General features: G+C 48.8%; 1 pseudogene; it reads left to right on the plus strand.

Annotated features, from left to right (window-relative positions):
* The first annotated feature begins 48 nt into the window (after positions 1–48).
* LOC129034784 (putative uncharacterized protein FLJ44672) lies at positions 49–13756 on the plus strand (annotated as a pseudogene).
* The last annotated feature ends 921 nt before the right edge of the window (positions 13757–14677 follow it).

Consider the following 14677-nt stretch of genomic DNA (forward strand, 5'->3'; position numbering starts at 1 on the left):
AACAGAAGAAGTTTGAGTAATTTAAATGATGATGGGAAGGAGCTAAAAGGGGGGGATAGGTTAAAGATACAGGAAAGTGGGAGGAAGAACTGACAAGTGAGGTTCCAGAGAGGGCAGGAGAAGAGGAGATTCTCACAGGGGGATTAACACTTTCTTTTCTTTTTTCTTTCTGAGACAGAGTCTCACTCTGTCACCCAGGCTGGAGTGCAGTGGCACAATCTTGGCTCATTGTAGTGCAGACTTCCCAGGCTTAAGGGGTTCTCCCACCCCAGACTCCCAAGTAGCTGGAACTACGGGTGTGCACCACCACCACACCTGGCTAATGTTTCTTTTTTTGGTAGACACAGAGTCTCACTATTTTGTGCTGATTGGTCTCCAACTCCTGGCCTCAAGTGATCCTCCTGCCTAGGCTTCCCAAATTGCTGGGATTACAGGCATGAGCCACAATGCCTGGCCTCTGATAGTTCTGTATTCTCTAGAGTTGTCTTTACTTTGTGCTAGTGTGTCCCTCATTGTGCTGATCCTCTGTAAAAATTAATACCTTTTCTTTTCTTCAAGATGGAGTTTCACTCTTGTTGCCCAGGCTGGAGTGCAATGGCGCTATCTTGGCTCAGCGCAACCTCCACCTGCCTGGTTCAAGCGATTCTCCTGCCTCGGCCTCCCAAGTAGTTGGGATTACAGGCATGTGCCACCATGCCCAGCTAATTTTGTATTTTTAGTAGAGATGGGGTTGCTCCATGCTGGTCAGGCTGGTCTCGAACTCCTGACCTCAGGTGATCTGTCTGCCTTGGCCTCCCAAAGTGCTGGGATTACAGGCATGAGCCATTGTGCCTGGCCAAAATTAATACTTTTTATATTAAATTTACATATATATACATTTTTTCTTTTTGATACCGGGTCTCGCACTGTCACCCAGGCTGGAGTACAGTGGCACAACCTCTGCTCACTGCAGCCTCCACCTGCCAGGCTCAAGCAATTCTCCTGCCTAAGCCTCCCGAGTAGCTGGGATTACAGGTAAATGCCACCACACCCAGCTGATTTTTGTGTTTTTTGTAGAGACGAGGTTTCGCCATGTTTCCCGGACTGTTCTCAAACTCCTGAGCTCAAAGCAGTCCACCCACCTTGGCCTCCTAAAGTGCTGGGATTACAGGTGTGAGCCACCTTGCTCATTCTAGTTTAAACTTTTGAATGGTTTGTGTCTCCTGATTGGACTCCTACAAATACAGAGTCGATGCTAGGAAGGGTACCAGGAGATAGACGCACACAGATGGGATTTGGGAGTAGGTTTGGTTATCCAAGGAGCAGTGCTGAGCTCCTTGCTAATGGGATATGGGATGCTGGTGATTTCCAGGAAGTGACTTCACAATGACTCAAGCTACCATATACTGTTGATTGTGAAATGCCAGTTGAAGCATATGTCCTGTGAGCTTAGGGGTGCTACAGGTTGACCACTGCAGCAGTAAAGATGACTCTGAAGAATGGCATGGGATGGATCCTTTCGAATGCACTTGAGCAGCGGTCTCCAACCACAGGGCCACAGAGCTGGAGGTGAGCAGCAGGTGAGTGAAGGGAAACTTCATCTGTTTTTCTAGCTCCTCCCATCGCTTGCATGACCACCTGAGCTCCATGTCCTGTCAGATCAGCAGCAGCATTAGATTCTCATAGGAGCACAAACTCTGTTGTGAAGTGTGCATGCGAGGGATCTATGTTGTGTACGCCTTATGAGAATCTAATGCCTGATATTCTGTTACTGTCTCCCATCACCCCAGATGGACAGTCTAGTTGCAGGAAAACAAGCTCAGAGATCCCACTGAGTCTACGTTATAGTGAGTTGCAGAATCATTTCATTATATATTACTATGTAGTAATAATAGAAATAAAGTGCACAATATATGTAATGCACTTGAATCATCCTGAAATTATTCCCTCACTCCCAGTCTGTGGAAAAATTGTCTTCCACACGTTCACTCTGTTTTTTGGTAGAGGCAGGGTCTTAATATATTGCCCAGGCTGATCTCAAACTCCTGGCCTCAAGTAATAGACCTCTCTCAGCCTCCCAAAGTGCTGAGATTACAGGCATAAGCCACCACCCTCAACCAAGACTTTCTTAAACCAAATAAAAATTAAGTGAGATTACTTGAGCCCAGGTGGTCAAGGCTGCAGTGAGCCTGATTGCACCACTGCACTCCAGCCTAGGTGACGGAATGAGACTGTCTCAAAAAATAAAATAAAATAAAATACAAATTAACCCTTTATGACGTTCCCAGTAACTTTCCCTCCTAAGTGTTCCCCACAAATCTTTGAATTCTGTTTAATTTCCACATAACATTTAAGACGTTTAAGAACTTATGTCTGTCTGTGTCATCCCTTTATGTCAAAAGATGTCTTTTTGTCACTTCCAGCTGGATCTGCCATGAACGACTTCTGAATCCAGGAAGAGAGACTGACTGGGCAACATGTTATTCAGGTACAAAAAGATTTGGACTGTAACTCAAAAATGATCAAATGATAGTGCATGCATCAAGTGCAATGGGAATCTCTTCTGGAGAGTGAGAGAAGCTTCCAGTTAAGGTGACATTGAAGCCAAGTCCTGAAAGATGAGGAAGAGTTGTATGAGAGTGGGGAGGGAAGGGGGAGGTGGCGGGATGGGGAATGGGCTGGGATGGGATGGAGCAAACTGCCCAGGAAGGGAAACCAGCACTGTACAGACCTGAACAATGAAGATGGCATATTTTGTTCAGGGAATGGTGAATTAAGTGTGGCAGGAATGCTTTGTAGAGACAGTAATTTGCTTGTATGGAATTTTGCCTGAGAGACCTCATTGCAGTTTCTGATTTTTTGATGTCATCATCCATCACTGTCCTTGTCAAATAGTTTGGAATGGGTATAATGATCACAATAACCCCAAGCATAATATTTCGTTAATTCTCACAGAATCACAGGTGGGTGCCACAGTTATCCCTATTTGATGAATGGAGTGATGAAGCCTTGGGAATAATGAATGATTTGCCCAAGCTCACCTGGATATTAAGACTGAGTCAAATGTTGGGTCTGGTCTGACTTTAATGTTTGCTTTGTTCATGAGCACCACGTATTGCCTCTCCTATGCAGTTAAGTGGTAGACAGGTGACAGAAAAGCCCATGTTTGTCTCTACTCACACACTTCCGACTGAATGTATGTATGGAGTTTCTACACCAAATTCTTCAGTGCTCTGGATATTAACTGGGTGTCCCATGACTTTATTCTGACACTACCTTGAGTTAGCACAGACCCTACAAGTTAGGGCCTCAGTCCCACGAGACCATCCTGAATTCAGATGCCAATGGCAAGTCCTAAGTTGTCACCTGTACTTTTGACCAACCTGTTACAAATCGGGGGTTCCCATAACTGTTTTCTTGGGTTTAATAATTTGCTAGAACAGTTTATGGAACTCAGAAAAACAGTTTATTTTCTTTTTTTCTGAGAGAGAGGGTCTTATTTTGTTGCCCAGGCTGGTGTGCAATGGTGCAGTCATAGCTCATTGCAGCCTTGATTGTCGGCTCCAGTGGTTCTCCCATCTCAGCCTCCCTAGTAGCTGAGACTACATGCCTGCAACACCACATCTGGCTAGTTTCTTTTATTTTTTGTATAGATGGGGTCTTGTTGTGTTGGCCAGGCTGGCCACAAATTCCTGGTCTCAAGTGATCCTCCCACCTCAGCCTCTGAAAGTGCTGGGATTACAGATGTGAGCCACCACATCTGGCCAGTTCATTTCCTATTACTGGTTCATTGTGAAGGATACATCTCAGAAACAGTCAATGAAAGAGACGTGCATGCTGGGTGCAGTGGTTCATGCCTGTAATCTCAGCACTTTGGGAGGACAAGGTGGGAGGATCGCTTAAACTCAGGAGTTTGAGACCAGCCTGGGCAACATGGTGAAAACCTGTCTCTATAAAAAATTAAAAAATAATAATAATAACCGGTGTGGTGTTGTGCACCTAGAGTTCCAACTTCTAGGGAAGCTGAGATGAGAGGATGCCTTGAGCTGGGGACTGGGGAGGCTTAGGTTACAGTAAGCTGAGATTGTGCCACTGCACTCTAGCTTGGACAAAAGAGCCTGATCCTGTCTCAAAAAAAAGAAAGATACCCAGGGCAAGTTAAGTTTGGAGGAGCACAGAGCTCCCATGCCCTCTGTTGAACATGCGACCCTCCCAGCATCTCCTGTGTCCAGCAACCCTGAAAGCTCTGCAAACCCCGTTCAGGGTGTTTATGGAGGCTTTATTATGCAAGCATGATTGATTAAATCTTTGGCTGTTGGTGATTAAGTCAGTCTCCAGCCCCTCTTCCTCCTGGAGTTCAGTGCATGAGGCTGAAAGTTCCAAGCCTCTTACCATGTGGTTGCATGGTAATCAGTCCTCCTCTTGAAGAAATGTAGGAGCTTGCAGTCACCCAGTCATCTCAACAACATCCCCAAATGCATTCTTACCATGCTGGAGATCCCAAAGTTCTTAGAGGCTCTTGTGTTAGAAACCTGGGACCAAGACCAAATATTAAAACAAAAGATGTTCCTGTCACATCTATCACTGAGGTCTTTCTAAGAGCTTTAGAAGCTCTGTGCCAGGAACCAGGGACAGAGATGAAATATATATTTCTTTTCTTTTTTTTTTTTTTTGAGACAGAATCTCCCTGTGTCATCCAGGCTGGAGTGTAGTTATGTGATCATAGCTCACTATAGCTTTGGCCTTCTGAGATCAAGCGATCCTCCCATCTCAACCTCCCAAGTATGTAGGACTACACATGCATGTCACCCATGCCCAGCTCATTTTTGTAGAGTCGGAGTTTCACCATGGTCGCCAGGTTGGCCATGTTGGCCAGATGGGGTCTTCTTTTGTTGCCCAGGCTGGCTGCAAATTCCTGGGCTCAAGTGATCCTCCCACCTCTTCCTTGTAGAGATGCGATTTAGTTATGTCGTCCAGGCTGATGTCAAACTCCTGGGCTAAATCGATTGTCTCACTTCAGCCTCTCAAGTAGCTGGGACTACAGGCGCATACCACCATGTCGGGCTAATATTTATTTTTATTTTTTTTCTAGAGGTGGGGGTCTCACTATGTTGTTCATGCTAGTTTCAAACTTCGGGCCTCAAGTGTTCCTCCTTCCTTGACCTCCCAAAGTGTTGGGATTCTGAGTGGGAGCCATCATGCCCAGCAATCACAAGGGTCTTTATAAAAGAAAGAGAGTAGGAGATTCAGAATTGGAGCAGGAGATGTGGTGATGAAAGCAGAGGTAAGAGAGGGAGATTTGAAGATGCTTCACTTCTGGCTTTGAAGATGGAGTCAGGGGCCATGATCCAAGGAATGGGGGTGGCTTCTAGAAGCTGGAAAAGCCAAGGGAACACTTTAGAGTCTCCAGAAGGAATGCAGCCCTGCTGACACCTTGACTTTAGCCTTAATAGACCTAGTTTGAGTTTCTGGCCCCTAGAACCATAAGATGGTAGTTTTGTGGTGTTTTAAGCCACTAAATGTAGGAAACTGCAAACTATGTTGCAGCGGCAAGAAGAAATGAACATGAAGCCAGGCATGATGGCTCATGCCGGTAATCCCAGCACTTTAGGAATTTAGGCAGGAGGATCACATGAGGCCAGGAGTTCAAGACCAGTCTGGGCAACATAGTAAGACCTTGTCTCTACAAAAAATGAAAAAATTGGCCAGGTGTGGTGGCTCACGCCTGTAATTCCAGCACTTCGGGAGGCCGAAGTGGGCAGATTACCTGAGGCCAGGAGTTCGCGACCAGCCTGCCCAACATTGCAAAACCCCGGGTCTACTAAAAATACAAAAATTAGCTGGGCGTGGTGGCACGCACCTGTAATCCCAGCTACTTGGAAGGCTGAGGCAGGAGAATCACTTGAATCTGGGAGGTGGAGGTTGTAGTGAGCCGGGATCACACCATTACACTACAGCCTGGGCAAGAAGAGTGAAACTCTGTCTCAAAATAAAATAAAATAAAATACTAAAAAATTTAGCCAGGCATGATGGCATGAACCTGGAGTCCCAGCTACTGGGGAGGCTGAGGTGGGAGGATCGCTTGAGCCTGGAAATTTGAGGTTGCAGTGAGCTGTGATTGTGCCACTGCACTCCAGCCTTGGTGACAGTGAGATCTTGAAAAAAAGAAGAAAGTAAAGAAAGAAGAAATGAGCATGGTGGGCATGGGGACAGATGGCAATGTTAAATAGAATGGTCAGGGGTGGCCTCCTAAGTGAAAATTGAGTAAAGACTTGAAGGAGGGTAAGGAGCTGGTCAAGGTGCTGAGGGAAGAGGACTGTAGGCAGAAACAATAGAATAAAGTGTCTGAGGTGTGTCTGAGGCTCTGGAAGGAGGCCCATGGAGCAGACAGAGAGAGGGAGAGAATTAGGGGAGGGGGCCAGGGAGTTGCTGGGTGGGGATCAGTACAAATCACATAAGCCCCGGGAGGTTATTGCTGGGGCTTTGGCTTTTACTCTGACTCAGATGGGAACTGCGGGAGGGTTCTGAGCAGAGCGACCACATGCTCTGTCTCCTGATTTAAAAGCATTCTCTGGCTGCTGAGTTGAGAAAGACTATGGGAAGATGTGGGTAGAAGCATGGGGGCCAAGCTTTGGCAACATCCAGGCGGGAGATGATGGTGGTCCTGACCAGGGTCATGGTGGTGTTGAGAGATGGTCAGAGGGGAGAAGTAGGGGAGGAGGCCAGGGAGTTGCTGGGTGGAGATCTTTAGTACATGTCGAAGACAGTCAACAGGATTTCCTGTCAGACTGGATATGGGGTGTGAGAGAAGGCAGGGGTCAAGGTCGAGTTTGATTGTTACTGAAATTATTAAGTAATTTTTAAAAACACTACTGCCTTTCCCAATCCTACCAAATATGGGATGCTAGATTAAAGAAATCTCTTCAGGCTCATTGCGGTGGCTCATGCCTGTAGTCCCAGCTGTTTGGTAAGCAGAGGTGGGAGTATCTTTTAAGGGCAGGTGTTCAAGACCAGCCTGGACAACACAGCAAGGTCTGCTCTTTACAAAAATATTTTTCAAAATTAAATAAATATAGCTAGGCGTGGTGATGTGTACTTGTAGTTTCAGCTACTCAGGAGGCTGAAGTGGGCAGATCTCTTGAGGTCAGGAGTTTGAGGCCAGCTTGGGCAACATAGCAAGACCCCTCACTCTACAAAAAAATTTAAAAACTAACCAGGCATGGTGGCACTCAACTGTACTACCAGCTACTGGGGAGCTGAGGCAGGAAGATGGCTTGAGCCCAGGAGGTCGAGGCTGCAGTGAGCTGTAAGTGCACAGCTGCACTCCAGTCTGGGTGACAGAGCAGGACCTGTCTCACAATACAAATAAAAATACAAGTAAAATAATGAAATCTCAAGTCAGAGCCTTTTGGCTCTGCAGCCCTTGCAACCCCTCAGCCGTGCAGTGGGGTCTGCGTCACTGGGAATGAGGAGACCCCTGCACGGTGTTGTTGCCTGACTAATCAGTGTTTTAAAACATATATTAATCGGGGTGGGTGCGGTGGCTCACACCTGTAATCCCAGCACTTAGGGAGACCCAGGCGGGTGGATCACCTGAGGTCAAGAGTTCAAGACCAGCCTTGCCAACATGGCGAAACTCCTTCTCTACTAAGAAAATACAATAATTAGCTGGACATGGTAGTGGGCCCCTGTAATCCCAGCTACTTGGGAGGCTGAGGTAGGAGAATCGCTTGAAGCTGTGGGGCGGAGGTTGCAATGAGCTGAGATTGCACCACTTCACTCCAGCCTGGGCAAAAGAACAAGACTTTGTCTCAAAGAAAAAAAAAAAGTATTATATCAACATGTAATGGTTTTATTATTAATATGTAATGAATATTAAATATTTTTAAAATCTTGTATTATATCAACATGTAATGGCTTTAATATGTGATGAATAATATTTAAGAACTTGTGTCTTATTTTCTAGTTTTAATATAATTGTCTACAGAAAGAAATAGTCTTAGAGATCTTCAATAAAGTTAAAAAAATGTAAAGGGATGTTAGATCCCAAAAGATTGAGAATTTCTAGTTTAGAAATATTCAGAGTAAGCCACATACTACTTGCTACTTGAACTATTTTTTTCTTTGATTTTTATTTTAGGAGATGGGGTCTCACCCTGTCACCCAGGCTTGAGTACAGTAGTGCTATCACAGCTCGCTGCAGCCTTGAACTCCTGGGCTAAGGATCCTCCTACCTGAGCCTCCTGAGTAGCTGGGACTGTAGGTATACGTGACGATACTTGGCTAATTTTTAAATTGTTTTGTAGACGTGGGGTCTCAGTTTGTTGGCCAGGCTGGTGTCAAACTCATGGCCTCAAGTGACCCTTCCACCCCTGCCTCCCATCCTAGAGGTGTGTGCCACTACAAGGAGCACTTGTTCAATGTTCTAAAAAACAAATTTCTAAAGTAAGGCTGTGGGATGATGGCAGGAAGATAAAAGAAAAACAGAAGAATAAGTTAAAATGACTTATTCACACATATTCTTTTGACAGCAAGAAGAACTTTTAGTATATACATTCCTTACAAACAAACAAAAGGCAGATAAACAATGTTGTATATGAACTTCAACACACACCGTACAATATTCCCATTTTGCTGACATAAGTTATGGAAATTTCGTTGTTTACTTGAGTGTCGCTACCAGTATTTTGCTTCTCTGATGATTTTTGTCAACTTCCTCATCTGTTAACTTCTCTCCAAGGTATGTCATATCATGAAATACTGCTGCTGCATGAACATGGCCAGTGTCTTCCTGTTAAACATGTAGAATGCTTTCCTAATTTCTCTTTTTACCCTCTGTCTTTGTGTTTTGCATTTTTCTTACTTTTATTGTCAGAAACTCCAGAAAGTCAATCGTACTAATTTATCACCATTTGCTTTATTAATTTATACTTTGCTTATATGGAATTTTGCCCAACAGACCTCATTACAATTTCTAACCTGTTTTATTTTGTTTTTTTTCTGAGACAGAGTCTCCCTCTGTTGTCCAAGGCTGGAGTGTAGTAGTGCTATCACAGCTGACTGCAGCCTCAACCTTCCAGGCTGAAGCGATCCTCCCATCTCAACCTCCCATGTGGCTGAGACTATAGGTGCTTGCCACTATGCCCAGCTAATATTCGGAATTTTCCTATACGTGGATTCCAGAGGGGTGACAGTGAAACGTGAGTAAGCATGGATTTTGGTATATGCAGAGATGGGGGGCTGGAACTAATTCTGTATACTGAGGGACGACTGTATATGTTTTTACAATTATGCTGTAGGATACATACTGTTGCATAGTCTTGAAAATAATAATTTTTAATTGAGTGGAATAATAATATTGATAAAAGTAGCAGCTGGCCAGATGTGGTGGCTCACACTGGTAATCGCAACACTTTGGGAGGCTGAGGCAGGAGGATGGCTTGAGGCCAAGAGTTTGGGATAGGCCTTGGAAACAAAGGAAGTCGCCATCCCTACAGAAAAATTCATGAATTAGCCTAGTGTGGTGGCATGTTCCTGTAGTCCCAGCTCCTTGGTAGGCTGAGGTGGGAGGATCACTTGAGCCCAGGGAGGCTGAGACTGCAGTGAGTCATGATCAGGCCTCTGCACTCCAGCCTGGGTGACAGAGTGAGACCCTGTCTCAAAATGACAAAAAAGTAGCAGCTAACATCAACTGACCTTTTACCAGGTACCTATTAATACCATAGTTTAATTTCTTATAACTGTTTCTTATTTCACTTACCAACTCTGTCTTCAGTTACTCCCAGATTTTTACTGTGTTTGTACAGATGACCTTTTGTTTAGATTGAATTGTCTCCCCAGAAGTAAGATTACTGTGAGTCACGGTGAATGGACATTCTCATTACCCTTGATGTAAATTGACAAGGTTTTGGGTGCCTCCCAGCTATAATCTTAGCACTTTGGGAGGCTAAGACAGGAGGATTGCTTGAGGCCAAGAGTTGGAGGAGGCAGTATGGCAGTATGGTGAGATCCTGTCTCTATTATTTTAAAAAATTGACAAGCTTTACCCTGGAAGGCTTATACACAATTTAAACACCCCTTATAGTATAAGAAAGTGCCCATTTCACTGCACCTTTGCCAGCACAGGGTATTATAATTTAGTAAGTCATTTTTTGTTTGATTATTTTAAATAGATAAAAGACCTCATATTACTTTACTTGTCACATTTCAACATCTTTCCTTAGCTTATTAGCTCTATTTCTTTTCTGTCTGTAAATGGTTGTTGTTGTTTTGTTCTTTGAGACAGGGTCTTGCTCTGTCACCAGGCTGGACTGTAGTGGCATAATCATGCCTCACTGCAGCCTTGACCTGCCAGGCTCAAACTTCAGCATTCTGAGTAGCTGGGACTACAAGTGTGCACCACCACTCCCAGCTAATTTTTTTTCTTTTTTTGGATAGAGACAGGGTCTCACTGTGTTGTCCAGAGCAGTCTCTAGCTCCTGGCCTTAAGCAATCCTCCTGCATTAGCTTCTGAAATTGCTGGAATTTCAGGCATGAGCCACCATGCCTGGCCTGGGCTAGTCCTATATTCTCTAGAGTTCTCTTTACTTTGTGCTAGCCAATCTCTCATTATGCTGTTCACCTGTTATAATGAATAATTCTCTGTATTAAATTTTACCACTTTAAACTTTTGAGTGGTTTATGCTTCCTGATTGGACTCTGACTAATATGCTAGGAAGGGTCCCAGGAGATAAACCCACACAGATGGGATTTGGACATAGGTTTGGTTTCCCAGGGGGCAGTGCTGAGCTCTTTGCCAGTGGGAAATGGGATGCTGGTGATTTCCAGGAAGTGACCTCACAATGACTCAAGCTACCACTTACTGTTGATTGTGACAAAATGCCAGCTGAGGCACATGCCTTGGGAGCTAAGTGGTTGCTGCACTTGACCACTATGAAGACTGGTGTGGGAAGGGTCGTTTTGGATGCACTTGAGCAGGGGTCCCCAACCCCTGAGCCATGGAGCCGTAAGGAGCCACACAGCAGGAGGTGAGTGGTGTCAAGTGAGGGAGTGAGGGAAGCTTGGTCTGTATTTACAGCCACTCCCCTTTGCTCACATTCCCGCCTGAGCTCCACCTTCTCAGATCAGCAGCAGCATTAGATTCTCATAGGAGAACGCACCCTGTTGTGAGCCGTGCATGTGAGGGATCTAGGTTGCGCTGTCCTTATGAGAATCTAATACCTATTGATCTGTCACTTTCTCCCATCACGCTCAGGTGGGACCATCTAGTTGCGGGAAAACAAGCTTAACACGCCCACTGATTCTACATTATGGTGAGTTCTATAATTATTTTATTATATATTACAGTGTAATAATGGAAATAAAGTGCCTAATAAATGTAATGTGCTTAAATCTTTTGGCCCAGCTCCTACCTCCCGGCAGCCTCTCCAGGCCCAGAACTTTCTCCAGTCAGCCTCTACAGACCAAGCTCATGACTCACAATGGCCTATTTAGGCCCATACCCTACCTCACGGCAGTCTCCGCAGATGAGGCTACTGCCTCACAACAGCCTCCACAGGCACAGCTCCATCGTTACAATGGCCTCTTTAGACCCAGTTCCTGCCTCCCAGGCTTCTCTCCAGGCCCTGAACTTTCTCAAGTCGACCTCACCAGACCCAGCTCCTGCCACTCATTGGCCTCCCAAGGGCCAGCTTTTGCCTCACAGCCACCTTCCAAGACCCAGCTCCTGTTGTACAGTGGCCTCTTGAGGCCCATCTTCTGACTCCGGGCAGCCTGTACAGGCCCAGCTCCTGCCTTACAACAGCCTCTTTAGTCCCAGCTCCTGCCTCTTTGCAGGAGGCCCAAATGTCCTCAAGTCCAGGCCACAAAATCCAGGGCCAAAATGTCCACAAGTCGGCCTCTCAAGGCCCAGCTCCTGCCTTTCGTTGGCATCTCCAGGCCCAGCTGCTGCCCCCAGGTGGCCTCTACAGGCCATGCTCTTTCTTCTGACTGTGTCTGGAGGTCCAACTCCTGCCTCAGAACAACCTCTTTTGGCTCAGCTCCTGCCCAGCTCCTAGTGGCCTTTGTAGGCCCAAAACTGCCTCAAGTCAAGCTTTCCAGGCCCACCTTCTGCCTCCCAATGGCCTGGACAGGCCCAGCTCCTGCGTGACAATGGCCTCTCCAGGCCCAGCTTTTGCCTCACAGAAGCCTTCCCCAAACAAGGTCCTACCTGCCTCCCAGCAGCCTCAACAGGCCCAGATCCTGCTTCACACTAATCTCATTAGGCCCAGCTCATACCTCACCGTGGCCTCTCCAGGCCCAGCTCCTGCCCCTCGACAGGCTGTCCGTGCCGGAAACTTCCTCAAGTCGGCCTCTCCAGGCACAGCTCCTGCCTAACATTGGCCTCTTTAGGCACAGCTCATGCCTTGGTGGCCTCTTCAGGCCCAGCTCCTGCATCCCAGCACCTTCTCAAGACCGAGAACTTTCTCAAGTCTGCCATTCCAGGCCCAACTCGTGCCTTCCGTCAGCATCTACAGGCTCAACCTCTGCCTCACAGCACACTTTCCCAGCCCAGCATGTGCCTCAACCGCAACCCCCTAGGCCAAGCTCCTGCCTTTCAGCAGCCTCTACAGGCCCCACTCCTACCTCAATGGCCTCTCTAGGGCAAACTTATGCCTCACAGTGGCCATTCTGGCCCAGCTTTTGCCTTTTGGCAGCATCTCCAGACCCAGAACTTCCTCAAGTGGGCCTCTCCAGGCCCAGCTCTTCCTCCTGGTGGCCGCTGCAGGCCCAGACTGTTGTCAAGTCGGCCTGTCCAGGGTCAGCTCCTGCCTCCCAGCGGCCTCTGCAGGCCCAGGTCGTCCTCAAGTCAGCCTCCACAGGCCCACTTCCAGCCTCTCGGCGGCCTCTCCGGGTGCAAAAGTTCCTCGAGTCAGCCTCTCCAGACCCAGCTCCTCCTGCCTCCCAGTGGCCTCTTTCAGCCCAGCCCAGCTCATGCCTCCTGGCGGCCTTCCCAGGCCCCGCTTTTGACTTTTGGCGGCCTCTGCAGGCCCGAATTTGACCTCCAGTCGGCCTCTCCAGGCCCGGCCTCCTGCCTCCCGAAGGCCTGCACAGGCCCAGCCTCTGCCTCACAGCAGACTATCCACGCCCAGCTAGCCCTCGCCTCACTGCGGCCTTCCCAGTCCAAAGCTCCTGCCTCTCAGCCGCTTCAGCAGGCCCAGCTCCCGCCTGCCAGTGGCCTCTTCAGGCCCATGGGGCTCATTCCTCACAATGGCCTTTCCAGGCCCAGTTTTTCCCTTCCGGCGGCCTCTGCGGGCCCAGAACCTCCTCAAGTTGGCCTCTCCAGACCCACTTGCAGCCTCCCGGCGTCCTCTCTGTGCCCAGTTCTTCCTCCCGGCTGCGTCTCCAGGCCCGACTCTGGCCTCCCAACAACTCTTTGGACTCAGCTCCCGCCCAGCTCCCGGCGGCCCTGGTAGGCCCACAACTTCCTGAAGCCAAGCTCCCCAGGCCCAGCTCAGGCCTCATGGTGGCCTCTCCAGGCTCAGCTCCTGCCCTCCGACGGCGTCTCCAGGCTCCAAACGGCGTCCGGCCGGTGGGCTCCTTCTGGCCCAGTTTGGGCCTCCCGGCAACCTCTGCAGGCCCAGATCGTCCTGAAGTCGGCCTCTCCAGACCCAGCTCCGGCCTCCCAGCAAGCAAGCTCTTTTGGCTCAGCTCCTGCCCAGCTCCCGCTGGCCTTTGTAGGCCCCGAACTTTCTCCAACCGAGCACTTCACGCCCACCTCCTGCCTCCCGGTGCCTGAACTGGCCCAGTTCTGGCTGAAGAACAGCCTCTGCAGGCCCCGCTCTTGCCTCCCAGGGGCCTCTCCAGGCCCGGCTCTCGACCCACGGCGGCCTCCCGGGGCCAACTCCCTGCCTGCCTCCCGGCAGCCTGCGAGCGGCCCAGCTCCTCCCTCATGGTGGCCTGTTGAGGCCCAACTCATGCCTTTGGCACCCTGCCCAGAGGCGTGAGCCCCTGCCTCACACTGGCCTCTCTCACGCTAGGACTTCTCTCAGCGTGAGAGAGGACCTCAGCATGAGAGAGGACCTGTGAGAGGACCTGTCTCAGCGTGAGAGAGGTCCTGTGAGAGGACCTCTCTCACGCTAAGAGAGGACCCCTCTCAGAGGACCTCTCTCACGCTGAGAGAGGACCCCTCTAGAGGACCTCTCTCAGGGTGAGAGAGGACCCCTCTCAGAGGACCTCTCAGCGTGAGAGAGGACCCCTCTCAGAGGGCCTCTCTCACACTGGCCTGTTGAGGCCCAACTCATGCCTCTGGCACCCTGCCCAGAGGCCTGAGCCCCTGCCTCACACTGGCCTCTCTCACGCTGAGAGAGGTCCTCTCTCACGCCAGGACTTCTCAGTGTAAGAGAGGACCTCAGCGTGAGAGAGGACCTGTCAGAGGACCTCTCTCAGCGTGAGAGAGGACCCCTCTCAGAAGACCTCTCTCACACTGAGAGAGGTCCTCCCTCACGGTAGCTTGTTGAGGCCCAGCTCATGACTCTGGTGACCTCTAGGCCCAGTCCCTGCCTGTTGGCTGGCGGCTTCTAGAGGCCCAGCCTCTACCTCAACAGTGGGCCCTCCAGGCCCACCTCTTACCTCGCCGTGGCCTCCTCGGGCCAGGCTCCCGCCTCGGGACGGCCTCCGCAGGCCCAGCTCCTGCCTCACGGAGGCCCTCCGGAGGCCA

This window comes from Pongo pygmaeus, chromosome 3, assembly GCF_028885625.2.
Source record: "Pongo pygmaeus isolate AG05252 chromosome 3, NHGRI_mPonPyg2-v2.0_pri, whole genome shotgun sequence".
In the NCBI taxonomy this organism is placed as follows: Eukaryota; Metazoa; Chordata; class Mammalia; order Primates; family Hominidae; genus Pongo; species Pongo pygmaeus.